The following is a 17,919-nucleotide window of genomic DNA, read 5'->3' on the forward strand; positions in this document are numbered from 1 at the left end:
TTTTGTCTCATTATCCTGTGCATAAAAGTATTAGGGTAAGACTACCGAAAACTAAATATTTTACGAGATATTTTGCATTTTATATCGAAGTACTGCAAACTTTGAAGCCTTATAACTCAAAAAGTATTTAATGAAAAAACATTTGTCTGTAGTGTTTTGGAAAGCTCTCGAGATAAGCTACAAGAATATGTAATGAAAAATAGTGGGTTCAATTTAAGAAATTGAAGGTGACTTTTATGTGACCTTCAAATGACTTTCCAAGGTCAAACCAATGCTACCATCTTATGTCCCCCTTCACATCCTACAATTTTTGTTTGAAACATTTCTTTCTGAAGAGTGCTATTTTCGAGATATTCGAGTGCATCGATTAAAATGGCCCACCGTGTAGATTCTCATTTTTGAGAAATTCTATAAAAACCCTCTTTACCCCCCTGAAGAGAAGTAGACGAGTAAAATATCGAGGCGAAGTTGCTGAATCGGGAATCGAACCCGAGTTTTTCGCTTGCCAAGCGACTATGGCTCGGATACGCTAGTTTTCTTATCTTGTTGTTTGATACATAACGAGCCTAATTCCTTTCGATTTTAGTTAAAAAAATTTCAATATATTCAAAAACATTTTCTTTAATTTTTAAAATATATAATAAATAACAATTTATTTATTATGTATACATTTAATTATTCCATAAATAATTTGAGTAATTATATAAAATTTAAGCATCTTTCTCTCTCTTAAAATATCGAGCATTTTTCTTAAACTATAAGCTCCTTTCTTAAAAAGAAATAAATATAAATTATAATTATCCTAAATATATATTTTAAATATATTAAATATTTTAAATATTGTAAGACAAAAATATTTTATTAACATTATATTACAATAATGGATAACTTTTTTGCAAAGCTAAACAAGAAATTAATTGCAAATAATTACACAAGTAGCAAATAATTAAAGAAGAAAAACTTATATACCTTATTCCCCGCTTATTCTGCTATCGTTTAACCTTTTCAAGCTTCTTTCTGTTGTTTAATTTCTTGCTATTCTTTTATGATATTCATTCGCGGAAAGATGGTTAATTACGATCACGCGCATACTAATCAGCAGATATAACGAGTGCGTAGTATGTTACACGACACTGTTAATATTATCGGATGTGGAACACGTGTTATGATAATATTATATCTGTGACTAACGAATTTTAAAATAACGTGTTCTAGAATAATTTTATTATTTTGTATTATAAGTGAATAAATACATACAAATTAAAATTAAAAATAAATATTTACAGACTGCAATATTCGAAAGTACAAGTCAGGTTGAGTTTACTGCTCGAACGACAAATTTTGCTTAAATAAATCTCGCGAAATACGCACTCGGACAAATTACAACGATATGTAAACGCAGAATGTACATACGTGATTAATAAACCTACAGATATATAGAATTCAACAATATATAACGACTATTTTATAATTAAATGTGCCGCTTGAAATCGATACTTCACACGTGACGTTTCATTAATGACTCAAAAATTGATATATATATAAGAAATGATATATGTAAGAATGATATTTAATATTGTAAATATAATAAATTTCTAACGCAAAATTCTCCGCGAAATATACATATTAATAGTACGTAATAAACAGCCGTGTCTTATTGAATTAAATAATCGCGCGTAATCTTATGTCGCGGAAATTAATCTATTACACAAGTCGATAATTGGAATAATTGCGGAAAGTAATCGCGTTTCGAAAAATAATGTAACTATACACAAAGCCATTACTACCTATTCCCTCTTCGTTGTCTCAACTGGCAAATGACAACAAGGTCATGCCAACACGTCGCGCTATGTTGATATGATACGCAGTCTTGTTATTCGTGTGACGATGAATAGAGAGCCACGCGAGTCGCTCCGTATATTATCCTTCGAAACACGATCATTCGTAATTATTTTAATTAACGATTATCAAGTAACGTAATTGATCAATTTCCGCGATAAAGATACGTAATATTATTCGCGCGCACGATGATTGGTTATTCAGGATGCGATATATCGACTGTATTAATGATACGCGTATTCTGTAGAATTTTCCATTCGAAATCTATTATGTTTGAGATATATTAAATTTTGATTACACGTTTTCTGATAATCTATCGTATGTTAATTAGACGTTTGCTCGATTACGCAATAGTGAAGCTAGCGTTTTTTTTGTATTTTTTCAATTATTAACAAAACATCGCGAGTATAGTCAAATAGAGAGATATGATAATGAGAGCTAATTATAAAATACAATCCCGTCTTAAATAACATCGTTATAAAATTTCGATATTTAGTGCGTATTATATAAATCTTGCGTTTTAGTATATCGTGATAATTTGTTAAAACGCGTATCTCGCGAGATTTATTTGATCGAAATTTGTCGTGCGAATAAATCAAACTGCATATATTCTTGGAAATAACGATTTGTAAATATTTATTTTTAATTTTAACTTTTATGTTTATTTATTTACGATGCGAAATAATTAAATTATTTCCAAATACGAGCATATTCATTTGCAATAGAGATAGTAACTGTGGCGAATATTCTTTCATTGCAAATAATAAAGTGCGCGTCGTGTTTAATAATGTTGCCAAATACAAAGTGCTACGCGATCTCATCGTATTTTTAGATTATTGCATAGGCTATCGAAATTAGTTGTGTTCTTGCGAGTGAGTGTAAGTGCTATAAAAGAACTACGAAGGATAAACATGAGAGGACAGAGAAACATCGAACGACAAGATGAAGAAATTGTAAGGTAGGCGAAATTAATAACTTTCTTTTATTTATTTATTACTTGCTATTTAAAATTAATTGGTTGTTTATCTTCACGGTGATAATTATAATTATCTTGCTTATACAAAATATATAATTATATTTTCTGTGCAAAATGTTTTAATTTTTTTAATTTAAAATATTCATAAAATATGAATAAATATTTATAATATTTAATTTTTTACACAACATATATAAAATTTTTAGTTTTTGCTGTTTATGATTTATAATTATTTAGATTATGTATATAATTAACTTACATATATGTATATAAATTTGTCTAAAATGCTACTGAATAAACGTATAAAAATTAAATCCACGTTTCTATTATTTTAGCATATGACAAATTTAAAATGTAAAAATTGTAACAGTAGAGAAGACATCACAGAAAATATAATAAGTTTATTTGATTATTAGAAAATATAAAAATATTGTTCTATTTAAAATACTAATAAAATGTTTGCATCTTGAGAAATAATATTTTTATAATTCTGTAATTTATGTATGGACAGATTTAGTAATTTTATAAAAATTTAGAATGACAATAAATATCAGAATGCAATTTCTGAATAAATATAATTATTTCTTGAAAAAATGTTATGCTACGCGCTATTAAAGCACGTCATTACACACAGTACAGTTTATACACTGTCAATATAGTGTGCACACTACTACAATAGCACTTTATTTGTCGGGAAATGCGCAATTACGCTCATTTGATGCGGATAATTAATTCCTAAATTTATGCGGTAAAGATTATCGAAAAATTAGCTGATTAAATTGAGCATAAAAATAATCGAAATAATAAATTAACGCGTAAAATGTGTAAATTACACATTTAAGATATATAATATTTTTATAACTATATATTTTTTATAGCTTTTCTACCGCATTTTTTAAATATTATATATTAAATAATTTAAAGTAACGACATAAATGTAATATATTAAAAATGTATTTTAAATTGTCTTTTGGAATACATTTGCCATTTGTTTTTAACAAACACTCTTCAATTGATCCAGATTCGTTTCTTTCTTAACAATTCCATGAAAATAAATGGATATTTATAAAATTATGTTGTCATTCTAGTAAACAAATAAATAATAACATTGGAATTGAAATATTCTATGCATTGTATGACTTTCAAAATGTCACAAAAATTTTCCAATTATCTATACTTTTCTACCTCGTAATCCGACGTAGCGTGTTAAATTACCGTGCAATTTGCTCTCACATTAATATCCAGCCGTATGTCCTGGTGGTACATCAAAGGTCCGAAAATTGTCTCTTTATGAAAATTTCGGATGTTCATGTGTACATAATGAAAGCGCGCGAAAGATATATGTAGATTGCATGTAGCATAAAGCTCGATGGAACTTTCGCATTTCGCATCAATATTACATTTTGCGTCTATCATCGCGCGAAACGATGTATGTTCAGTTTAAGTTTAAATCAATGAAGCTAACGTAGGAAATACGAAAACGAATAAAGAATTGTAAACCTCCTTTAAGACAAGCAGATTATAAGCTTCGGGGATGCGTCGTACAGAGAAAGTTTCGTTGAGGTCAACTTTCTCCGATGCAAGATTCTTCGACAATGAAATCGTACGACAAGTAGCAACGCTACCGTCATAATTTTCTCATTCAAACTTTTGCATTTATTCTTAATGAAAATATATGAATCTAAAACCAGCAAAGTTTGTACATATCAAAGTTTGTTATATCTGGTAAAATCTTGAATACGCATCAAATGTGATATTATATTTAAATAAATGTATAAGAAAAAATAAAAAAAAATAAGAAGATTGTTTTATAATTTATGGAGACATTTAAAACGCATCGAAAATTACTCGATTATATATTTGAACAAATATATTCTATAATTATTATATTATATTGCATTTAATATATTTTTCTTTATTTTTTTATTTTATCCGTTTATGGTTTTTAATGCTAAAAAAGAGAAAGTTAATTAAATCAACTCTTTTATAGTCAAATTATTTTAAATTAAAAAAAATTCTCAAATTATCTTTTATTATAAAAATTTATAAAAAAGATTGTAATTAACTTTTTATCTAAAAAAGGTCATAATTAAATCATTCAATAAAATCTTAAAAAGCGCGTACAAAAATAAAATATTTTTTTGTAAAATATTAATAAAAATAGTGAATATATGACTGTTGTTAGCAGTAAAATGTTATATTTATTAGCAGTAGCACGACTGCAGATATCTGCGTATTCAGAGATTAATTACACTGTATATGGAAAAAGCGCAAATAGGCAGGAGACTCTAATTCAAAACTCTTTTCATCATGGGTAAAAAGATCGATGTGAAAAGTCATATAAAATCATAAAAATGATCGAACTCGTGCGATATCAATTAGTACTTCTATTCATTGCATTTTATTAATTAACGTCCATCGGGAAGAGATTGATCGGGCAGAGAACTGATGCATTTAATTAGCGACGACTATACATGAAATTTTTCCATTACAATTTATTTGGAAAACACTTGGCATCATACACACGCGCATATATTTATGTACGTTCCCTGCATATCATGATTTATTTTTTACTCTACTCACGATGCATTCCACTCAGGAAATTTCTCCCGCGTGTCTTCAGCATATTCAATAACATCTCTCTAAGCAGAGATTTTTTTATTTTTGTCTCTTTTTTGGTTGGTAATTCATAAATCCTACCAGATATATATATATATATATATATATATATATATATATATATATAAATTACGTGAGTCAAGTGTAATATAAATTGCATGCATATTTTAAATATAAAATGAAAAATAAACATATATATAATATCATTCAAAAGCAAATTTTTATATTTAAAAATAAGAAAGTAAAATAAATAAAAATATTTTTAAATATACATAATATGTAAATATTATTTGAAACTTAGTTTATCTTTTATATAATACAAATTAAATTAGATAAATAATTTTATAAATTAGTGAATTATGACAAAATGATTCTTATAATTCAGTACATTTATGATTCTATATAAATTTAATTATATAATAATTAAAATATTAATAAAGTTTTCATATGAAATGCAAATTTAAATCTCCCGGGCTAGATAGTAAAAACCAACGAATGATATTAAATGTTATATATATATATATATATATATATATATATATTTATTTATTTATTTATGTATTATGTTATAATTTCTAAAGGATAGAAACATACTGATATCTATATAAAATAAATTTAACTGTAATAAAAAAAATTAATTATAATAAATTTAAAAACATTTTAATCCGTATATCTGCAGAAATAAAATATTAATATGATGTATCTAAAGAAAAATATGTATCAATTAATCATTAATTTAGCAAATTAATTTCTATCAAATCAATTTTTCATTGCAATTTTATTGGGTATTTTTTTGTTTTGTTTTTTTGTGTGTGTAAAGGATAATGAACATTCGCTAAAAGGATAATAAAAATAATTGATTATGAAAGTGGAAAAATGCATGAAAGCGACTCTGAAATATTATTCGAGCAAATAATATTTTCGGACGCACGCTTTAGAGTGAGGAAAATATTTACGTACAATATGAAATGCAAATTTCCAATGGACTCGACGTGATGGTTACTTAAAAAAATAGCCGCGACTTGTATTTATCGCAGAAGGGAAACGTTAGCTGGAGAAATTACGATTGTAAATGTTTTGTACATACATATACATCAGTCATTTCTAAATCTCGAATGCAATCCATGTTTCTTTTATTACAGTTTTACATTATCGCTAAATATGCGTGATAATATAAGAAACGAGAGATATTAAATAATTAAAAAGTTTATATTAAATAATTAAAAAGTTTATTATAATTAGAATTAGAAAGTGCGCAAATTATTATTGTACTTAGCGCATTAAATTAGCGAATATTAAATTAAATACGTCAGCAACGAGATTACAAGTTCTTAATCTTTATGGCGTGCGCTACATTCACACATCATATATTCACCGTTATACTTCCCGAAGATGTGGAAAAGCAATTTTCTGCATTTGCGAAAGCTGCCAAAGCCGTCTTTAATGACAGCAAAATTACTTTGTAACTCACGTGGTAATGTAGAATAAAGTATAACATTCGAAGAGATCTCATCACACATAGCAAGGTCAAAACTTACCTTCAACTTCTTCCCATGCAATTCTTTCCATGCAATTTATATACATGAGTAGGCATCATGTGTAAATATTTAAAGAATTATATATTTTGCATTAGTACACTTCACATGACTATGATATACTAGAATTATAATAAATAAAAGAAGGATTAATTAGCACCAATTTCGTTATTATCTTCGTTCTAAATGCCATGAGAATTCCTCACATATAGTCATGTGTGCGTGTAATGAAATTTTTCTACCCAGTACTTTCAGAGCCAGTGCATCTAAAGGTAGACAAGGATAATTCATTCATGGGGACATGCATATGTGGTTTGCTTGAATCGTAAGATAGAAAGCAGACAAAAGAATTGGGCTTCCCGCACGTTGATTAGAAATCCCTTTGAAATCACTTAGTTTCCAACTACATGTTTTATGATATTTGAAAAATAATTTTAGTTTATTTTTATCCTGGAATTTTTAACATTTCTTTTTTCTTAATATAATATTAAAATAGTATATATTTATTAATACAAAATATGGTTAAAAATTTCGGCACAATATTATAATATATACAAATGAAAAAATCTTCCCTATGAATAAGAAAAAGAATTACCATAAAATAAATATTATAATATGATTAATCATTTTCAGACAGAAAGTATCAACTCTTTTTATATTTTTATTAATATATCCCGCAACTAAAATGTCATGCTTTCATGCGCATAGAAAGTATAATCAATGTCATGTTTAATATATAATGCACTTTTCATTTTGCACAGTATTTGATTATATGTCAACATCAAATTACATTTATCGGGTCATTAAATCTGAACATAAAGACATAACAATATGTTATTAACGCAGCATTATCTTAATGTTGCTTGTACATACATCAATTACTGCGTTGCATTGTAAATAAAAGTTAGCCAATTTATTTCAATTAATTAATTATTTAAAATCGATTATTTTGTCATTATGGTAGGACAGAAGCACACGTAGGCGAAATCCATTTGTGGAACTTACATTCGACTATTGTCTTAAATCTAGTCTAACAAACAAAAGAAACGAGATGGAATAGTAATTACGAACTTAAATAATGTAATTAAGTAAAGTTAAAGAAGATACAAGATTTTATTATTCACCTTTATAGGTTAATTTAAAAACTTTAGTTCATTTTTTTACTCATTTATAATACAAAAATTATTGATATATTTCAGTATATAATAAGTTATATTAAAGCACATAAAAGAATTAATTTTTAATTTATTCTTCCTGCACTAAAATAAAAAACGTAAAAAAAATTGTCTAATCCCCATATTTTATCTCTTTTTATCATAAATATTGTGATTTGGATTGAAAATGTTTAATAACATTAATAAAAAAGATACTATAAGCGAACGAAAGATACTCTACGCGTGAATTTGGAAGATTCACTGACATTTCGCGTCATGGTCATCTAAATTTTTTTACAATTTCATGAAGCGCTCGTATCCGTCGAGCTCTTCCAGGATACGTGCCTGCACCGAGAAAGAGCACTGTGTGTGCCACGTGGCCAATTTTCTTCCGACAATATTGACCTTCCTGACGCTCGGGCGCGGGGACAAAAATTTCTGCAGATTTCGTGCTATCGCAACCAGTGGGAACGAGACGAGATATATATCCGATGAGTGAGCTAATCCACAACGTTCGACGTCGAGACTCGATTTCGCTGCGGAATTATCGAAAGCATTGAAAGCTTTAAGCCCCCGAACGCGAGGAGCTTCGGGAAATTCGAGATTTATATTCTCCATGCAATGTGCCCCCCGGAAAAAGGAGGAAGAAGTCTTTTAAATAACCAACCGCGCATTGATCCACCTCTATCTTCGTTTTACTAAATCGGAGAACAAAATCGTTGTGGTGCGTACACTTTTCCGAATGTTCTTAGACGATTTTAATACTTTGCATACAGTTATTCCTTATCTCTTGGGAAAAAGATTTGAATAAAATTCTTGAACAGTAAATAAGGAAATCGTAAAACCTAAGAAACATGAATAAGAATACAGTTTACATCTGAATCGTACATACGTGGACAAAGAAAAAACTCGAAGAATGTAGACATAATATGTAAAAAATCGTCCAGGAAGTCATACGTCCAAAACGGAAGACATTTGCTCCGAGATGCGGAAGTATTTCGCCGATAAAATATACCGCAAAGAAAGTCCTAGACCTTTCATTCTCTTCAGTCATTTCGTCTTCGCGGTGGAAATGTAATCGTAAATCGTGAAACATTGCATGCTACTCCTCATACTCTCGCCAGGTTTGTCTTGTTCAGGAAGTCAAGTGTGCATCACGAGGTCGAGTGTCATTAAATCGTTAATCGCTTTCACGTCTCCTCTTCTCTTCCTTTCTCTTCTTCCCACTCTCTGTTTTTGTACCTCTCTCTCTCTCTTTTGCTCCAACACGGTGAGAGCAGCGGTGAAAGCCGAGCGCAAAAGTTTGAAAGCTTCCTCGAGTGACGTCGAGGCACTTTCAATCGTTGCCGCGGATACAGACGATCGCCGGTGTTTCGTGAAGGTGCAAAAAACACCGATCAATGATAAATGAGCTAAAGAGCGAAAGCTGATCTTGCTATCATGATGGACAAGAAGCAACTCGATCATCTTAAACTAGGATGTCATTGAGCGACAAGACAAAACTAATTGAAAGTTACAAGTTAGCGTTGACTGAATTTTTATCAAGTTTGTTAGAACAAAAGTAAAAGTTTTACTAGAGTTTAATTACTTTGGGGTCGATATTTTACAATCAGTAATTAGTTATTGCCGTTCTATAAAGCAAATATTTTGCTTGATGTTTTTTTCAGAGATTTTATGTGCTTATATATCGATTAACAATTATTAATTAATAATTGCTCGGGAGCTTTTTATCAATTAAATTGTGCTTTTGTGCAGTTGATAAACATCTTTTTTGTAAGGTAAAATTTAAGAAATTTATGAAAATTAATTATATTATCCACGTCTATTTTGCATATGGATTAGTGCATTTGAATAATAATCAGTTATATAAGATTAAAAAATAATATAATGAAAATATTAAAACAATAAAAAAATTTTAATAAAATTAATTATTCGATTTAATTTACCTTGTTTTTATCTTTTTTGGAAAAAAAATTCTTTTAAAATAAAAAAAACTGACCAAAACTTTCCTATTTTATAAGGATATAATAAATTTATATCAATATATTTTATTATCTCTTTGTCTTAAAATTTTAAATATGTCGCATTCATATTAACATTTTTCGAATTTCTGTGAACGTTGTAATAAACTCAATTGCAAAATGTACGAAAGAATGGAAATCGATAAAATCTAAAATCTATTTTAGCAATCAGAATTAAAGTAATGTAAGCACATATAAATAGAACTCCAGTTCTTCAGAACTTCCGCTCTGATGCACTTATAAAACCAATATTTTATCGCATTCTTGTAAACTTATGCGTGATTTATAGATTATCGACAAGCTCAAGTTTGCTATCTGCTTTTCTGTCATAAATAATGCCAAACAAGTGATATGTCGATGTTTTTGATCATTGATTATATGTTCAAATATAATCCGTTTGTAAATTGATTCGCCATGTTTAATATCGGCGATCAACGTTAATCTGCTTAAACTCCGAGTATGTTTTCCGATAACAGCGCATTTTGCTAATTAATACCGTTCGTAATTAGTAGATTACTCACTGTAATCCTGTGTGAATACTATCGCAATGAATCGAATGTGATGAATGAAACGTTGTAGAGTTTTCAAAAAAGTCTTAGAAGCATCATGATATTTTTAAATAATTTAAAAATATGTTAAACTGATAAAAAAATATAAAAATTAAATGATAGCATAATTACTATTTTTATAATTTTTATTTATATTTTGTTTGTAAAATTATAATGTAAATAAAAGTAACAATCTCTCTCTTAGTTTCTCAATTTCTTTTACACAAAATCCATTCATTTATATAAAATTTCGTAAATTAGTATTTGTACTTTGCATTCGTTAGCTACTGAAAATTTGTAATGGATATCCACTGTTTGTCAGCCAGAAGTTGACCTAAAATTCGATATAAAACTTTATGAGCGAAGTTACTTCAATTTGTATGGTTATATCACGTACGCGCGCGCGTATGCAATTGCGGTGGAAGCATTTCCGTTTATAATTGGTTTCTCTAATTGCTAAAGATTTAAAGCATATAAATTCGGGACACTGGAAAGCGTGAAGATTTACGCGACTAATTGGTACCCTCTGCGAGTTCACGCAATCAAAGCAAGAAAAACAAAGGGAAAGAGGAAGAGAAATACACGTTATGGAGTCAAAATGCACGTTAACCAGTCGTTTTCATATCCGATTATTATTAATAAAACTTCTTTGCACTGTCGACGAAAATATGCAAATGTCATGACGTCAAGTAATTTTGTCGACCGCGTGTTTAGAATAGTCGTTCTTAAAAAAGTCTGCGAATGGGGACGAATCTCACGGTTGTCATCCTGTAAATGATGAAATAAACTTTTAAAATCTATCATCTAATGATATCGCGCGCGTAGCATTAAAAATATAATTAAGTTTGAAATTATAAGTATAAAATAATGCTCTGAGTAAATATAAAATAATTATGAATCAAAAAAGAATAAATCGCGAAAAGTTTCGTTCTCTCATGAAATAAACAGGAACAATTTTTGCTAAAATATGAATCCACTTTTAAAAAAGATTATAAAATCCGTTACTTGAAAGTATCAAAATTTATTGGTTATTTATTGTCTCTTTTCCACGGTGAAAAATTGATTATTTCAATATTTAATACGTTTTGAATCGATAAGGATTTATCATTGAGCAAAGACTGTACAATTTATCCACTCGAGTGTTAAAAAAATTGATAATATGTGAATAATTTTATTTCTGTTTGATATAAGTCCAATATTGTGTTTTTAAAAACTAGAAAAAATTATAATACACTTCTCTCGAATTTGCAATAATATATTGAAAGGCTATGATCACAAAATGTCTTGTCTGTTTTTAATAGCTTTTTTAATTTCAAGAGCATAACAATCAAGTACTGCTTTTATCATTAATAAAATATTAAATATAAAGATTATTGAAATTAAAGCATAAGTAGCGTTTTCAAAAAATTAAAATACCAATTGAATGAAATCCATATTATGATTGATAACAAGCAATCGAAAATAAAATAAAATCTATTCGAGATACTTGTAGATAAAAAATTTAATAAAAGAGAAGATAAAAGAAATTTTGCTTAAGAAGAATTTGAAAGAATGAGAGAACTTTTATTGAGAAATTAGAACGTTTTAGAAGCTTTTTATATACATTTTTAAGTAAATAAAAATTATTTTAAAAATATATATTTAAAAAAAATATAATAAATTTAAATAAAATTTATCATATATACATAGTACATACATATCATATCATATATAAATATATGATATGATATGTATGTACTATGTATATATGGTATGATATGTTGACCTATAAATCAATTTATCATTTATCATTCATCATCATTTGTTTAAAAAATAACAATAAATAAAATAATTAAACTTATGTTTATTATATTTGATTTAATTCTAAAATATATATCGGTGAACAAAACACTTAAATTATATTTATTCAATCAACAAATGTAATATATATGTATAAAATATATTTCTGCTTTCTGTTTTATTTAGGATACTAATTCACTTAATTATTCATCATGCAATTTCCATGATCATTCATTATGCAAATGCGTGCATAAACTTTCTCGTCGTAAGAATACGAGTTTAGGTTTCTCTCCTTTTCCATATGAAGATAAAGATGATAAGAGGCAAAGAGAGCGGGCAAATCGGTTAAAATATGCGTGGCTAAATTGCAGGCTTATTTCGAGTATTCACCAAATTCGAGTCGGTTGGCTCATCGATCCAGCCGCAGGTTAACGTATGCACTATGGAAGCTTGAACATTTCCAATCCAACTACGAATATTAATGCTCAATTCTGATTATAGTTCCGGAACAATGCTGATATTATCTAGAATACTAATTTTAATGCTAATGACTACACTTCGCATTAGAAGTGCTATTTTACTACGCAATGTAATTATATAATTATAATTACGCAAATTAAAATACTAATATCATAGATGTTGAAGTTTCATAATAGTTTCATAGATGTAGAAGTTTCATATAGAAACAAAGTGTAATTTATAATATGTTTATGATATTAATTAAATATATCCATATTTTAATTAAACATATAGTGTGGAAATTAAATCCTTATTATAAATGTATCATTTTATTGACTAATTTTTTAGTAATACATAATATATACATATTTTACTTTTTTATTATTTTCATTATTTTTTATCGAATATACATGGTGTATATTTTGAAGCGTTTCATATGTCAGAGTTTTATGTTTAAATTTGATAAACCTCACTTTTTAATATATTTTTATACAGTTTAAAAATAAAAATAATTTAAAATTTTAATTTAAAATAATAATTTATATTTTTTCAAATAACTACATTATTAAGAAAAAGAGAGAGATATAATATGATACTTAATTTAAATGATTTCGCTATAAATTATTCTATGCATTTAATAATTTTGCAATTGTTCAATATCTTTTTATTATTATTTAATAATAAATGTTTTTTCTGGAAAACTTCTAAATTTTTCTAAAACCGCGATGTGCATTTTTATTAATTATAGGTAAAATTAATGTCGGCGAATGTCATTTAAAATACACTACACCTGAGAGTCCTGATAATTAAACCATTTATGAATCGATGCACGCAAATACAATTCCATTATTGAGACGGAAGGATGTACGTGCGCGTGCAACGAGAGTACGCGCGGTCATTGATTCTTGATGAGAAAAAGGAAAGAAGATCAGGCTGAGAGAAGCGTATTCGCCCTATTGTAGAAATGTACGATTATTGTTATCGTTATCGTCCCAACAGCATCTGTAATTGGCACGAAAAACGCCGGAATACGTTCAAAATTGTAACAATGTCTGATATAAAATTTTACGTGTTTCCATCGTAATATAATTTTTGAGGCACATATTCACATATCGTTCGTTATATGTGTCAAACATTGTTTAATTTGACTACTTTATACTTGTACTATTGTATTATTCTCAATATTATTAAAACATTTTCAGCGCATTATTTTGCATTCAGAGGGAAAATCTCGCCCTTTTTAACAATTATATTTGTCTTAATTAGCCGCATCAAAAATTAATTCTTGATTAATTCTTAATTAATTAATTGTCGATAGGCTCTATGTAATATATTTGAACGAGACTCGAGGAAAGAGGGAAAAGGCAGTAATTTTGCGGAATAGTTTTGAGCGTAACCGCGAAATTGCGCCGCCATGACATTGTCATCTTCCCGATGATGTTTCGCTACGATGATAGCGGAAAACGAACAACCATACAGATTTGAACTATTAACGGATCCTCAGTCAAAGGACCGGCTTAACTCTCTGATGGGATGGAGCCGAGCGATATACGTGCCGGTCGTACCGTGAAACGCAACGGGGAATTGCGGCCGCAGCCACCGCCGCCGGTACATTCGTAACCCGGCGAATTGCCCGTAGGTAGAGCCGGACGTTACAATCTCATCTTACTGGGCAATCTCGCGGCCACGATCAATTTTCCCAACGCGGGGGGCGAACGGGATCTTCCAATCGCTCCGGAAACGCGTACCAGTGGACAGGAGCAATTCCACCCGGTCCCGCATCCCATCCGCGCTTTTTGCAAGGGGCATGCGCTCACGTCATACACGCGTGTAAAATGGGTCTCCGACACAGCCGTGAAAAAGAATGACCATAGAAATAGAATATTTTAAATAATAGATTTTAACACACACACATACATTGTCGCGATTTTATATTGTATTTTTATTCTTGTATATTTTTGAGCTTTTATTCGGGAATCTTTCTCAAATTAAAAAAATTGCTTTAATATTTTAATTGTAAGATTCTTCTTAAAGATTTGAAATGCTTTATTCATCGTTTTCGACTGCTTTATCTGTACAAAAATAAAATATTGACAAGTTTTATAATTATTGGACATATTTAAATATTTAATTAATTATTTATATGCCTAGTTAAATAGTTTAGGTAGCAAATTTTGCTCAAGATAATTATTCCTTTATTTTAAATAGTAAATTTTTAATTTTTAAATAATAGATTTTAACACACACATACATTGTTGCGATTTTATATTGTATTTTTATTTTTGTATATTTTAGGGATTTTATTTGGAAATCTTTCTAAATTAAAAAGATTGCTTTAATATTTTAATTGTAAGATTCTTCTTACAATTAAAATATTAAAGCAATCTAAAGATTTGAAATGCTTCATTCATTGTTTTCGACTGCTTCATCTGTACAAAAATAAAATATTGACAACTTTTATAATTATTGGACATATTTAAATATTTAATTAATTATTCGTACCTATTAAAATAGTTTAGGTAGCGAATTTTGCTCATTTTGCTAATTATTCCTTTATCTTAAATGTTACAAATATCTCCTCTTTTCCGGCAAAAACATACATATTATATATTTTAAATCCATTATTTTATACTAAATACTTTTGTATTAAATTATTTTGTATATCGTTGCAAGTAAATGGCAAACAGCTGTTTGCAGCCTGTCACATTAAGAACTGTCAGAAGAAGATTTAATTTTTTAGGGAATTTCCACAAGTTTCTCTAATATTTCACACACACAAAGTACGGTTTCAAGATCATATATTTAAGTGATAGCCAATATTGTTGGAAATGTTGCGCAAGCATAATTTCTCTCAGTCGTCCCTTGCGTTTCCTGGACCGAACTAAGTTCAAAGCGCGTTAAAAGTTGCAGCTTGCCCGTTTGCCCTGATGCTGAACTTTGCTAAGGATCGCCGCGTGTTCTCTTTCCTCATCGCGCCCGCTAATCCTTTAGGAATTGCACGTCTGGGACGAGTTTCCGTGGCAAATTTGTTAATATTGCAGACTTGCCGCGCGCGAGAACGTCGAGTTTGTGACACAGAAAGTCGGCACTCTTTCCGCCAACGCGACGCCGGCTTCATAAACGGCTCGTTGTAAAAATTAAAAACTTGGCGATGTATTTCGAAGGGTAAGAAACGACCGACAAGTTTTACGCCGAGTAGCATAAAGTTCGCTATACCTCCGCAAACTTTCAATTGAATTAATCTAACAAAATGCCACGCTACCACTATCGACGCACGGCAGAATAAGAGAAGTCGTGCTGATGTCTTGTAATTGATTTTTGAGACATTGCCCTATGCCTCTATTTCTGAAATAACAATTTCTCAAAATTATAATAGGTACGTTCAAATAAAACACAGACTAAGACTTTTATAGAACAACAATCTTAGTCCATGTTTCACAAATAAAATATATTAAAATAAAATATATTAAAATAATCAAATTACAAAATATATTAAAATAAAAACTTTTTAAAAATATTTTATCGCAAATAGAAAATAAGATAAAATATATATATATATATATATATATATATATATATAAACACACACAACTTATTTAGCTTTATCTTTAAAAAATAATAACTTTTTAAAGAAATTTTGTTATAAATAAATAGTAAGATAAAATTATTTATTTTTAATATATTTTATGACTTAACCAATTTATTTATTACTCTAATTAATCTAATCTTTATATAATATAATCTAATTTATTAGACTTTATCCTCTTAATAACTGTAAATAATTAATTTCTCACGTTCGTATATTCTTATATTCTTCTCAATATATCTTTAAATATTTAAGACAGCAGTTATAAATGAGAAATTAGATCTATGAGGATGTCACCGATCATTCTGAATATAGATTGTGAATTAAATCTTCTAATCTATTTCAATTCTAGGAAAATTCTATGTTCACGATATTATTTTCATGCGATCAAAATGTCAATAGACGGAGTGTAAAAGTTTCCATTTAGTTCGCATCGATATTAAATAATTTTCTTCTGATTCGTTATTATTTAAACCTTTCATGACAATATTATTTAAATAAAAAAAAGTGAAACTTGTAATGAAAATAACATAAACTATCTTAACATATAATAATACGAGTAAAATATACAAATCCCATATAAAATAGTACGTATTAATAGAATGCATTAATTACTATTACTTTTTAATACATTTGATATTGATTCACATAATTTAGATATGATTCAATCTAACGGGTCAAACATCCATTTCGAGTCTAAACTGATTTCGTAAAGGTACAATGAAAAGGCGGCAGTAAATCTACCTTGCCCTCGTCTGATCTAGCATTCGAGTCTGCAGGATAGGATGGATGCTTAATTCATCGATTTCCGTTCGGAGATCGGCAATGGTCGGCATCCACCCTTCGAGCCAATTTCCCGAAGCAGAAGAGAAAGACTTTTCTTCGTTTTCTTTGCAAACCACCTTCTACGGTTGAGACATCTATTACGTCTTCTCTTTCATTCCTGATCTTTCTCAAGCATGCTGGTGTTTTTTATTAATCCATAAATACATTATAATCATTAAAAAGAATAAGTTAATAAAAAAATATTATCGTAACACTCTCGGAAGTAGCAAAAAATATTTATAAAGTTAAATTTTATCTCTTTAATAGAAATGATAAAAGTATCGTTTGCTAATTAAATTAAATAAATATAAATTTTTACATAAATATTTACAATATTTTTTATTTCAAGTTAATTTTATTTAAAAACAATAAAATAATTTGAATAATTTTTACTTCTATCTATATAATTTTCTCAGTACGATATTTGTGGAAAAAAAATGTATAACTTGCAGAGAAAAATAGGCATGAAGTAATTATTTATGCAAAAATAAATCAAAACCTATATCATAAAAAAATATCCATTTTATAAGCGGAAATTTATTTAAATATTAAATATTAAGCACATCTGCAGAATATAA

The 17,919-nt window shown here is 28.4% G+C and overlaps 1 long non-coding RNA gene across 2 annotated transcripts in view; it reads left to right on the top strand.

Moving 5' to 3' along the window:
* The first annotated feature begins 1,885 nt into the window (after nucleotides 1–1,885).
* Nucleotides 1,886–17,919, top strand: part of LOC105251014 — a 44,680-nt gene continuing 28,646 nt past the window's right edge. Inside the window, exons 1-2 of one of the 2 annotated variants that reach the window (XR_003122577.1) lie at nucleotides 1,886–1,944; nucleotides 2,672–2,797. This is a non-coding gene — a long non-coding RNA (uncharacterized LOC105251014). Of the gene's footprint in view, nucleotides 1,945–2,594; nucleotides 2,798–17,919 lie in introns of those variants that run through there. The other variant, XR_889166.2, reaches the window with a different exon arrangement.

The sequence above is a fragment of the Camponotus floridanus genome, unplaced genomic scaffold, assembly GCF_003227725.1.
Source record: "Camponotus floridanus strain SB8 unplaced genomic scaffold, Cflo_v7.5 scaffold17, whole genome shotgun sequence".
In the NCBI taxonomy this organism is placed as follows: Eukaryota; Metazoa; Arthropoda; class Insecta; order Hymenoptera; family Formicidae; genus Camponotus; species Camponotus floridanus.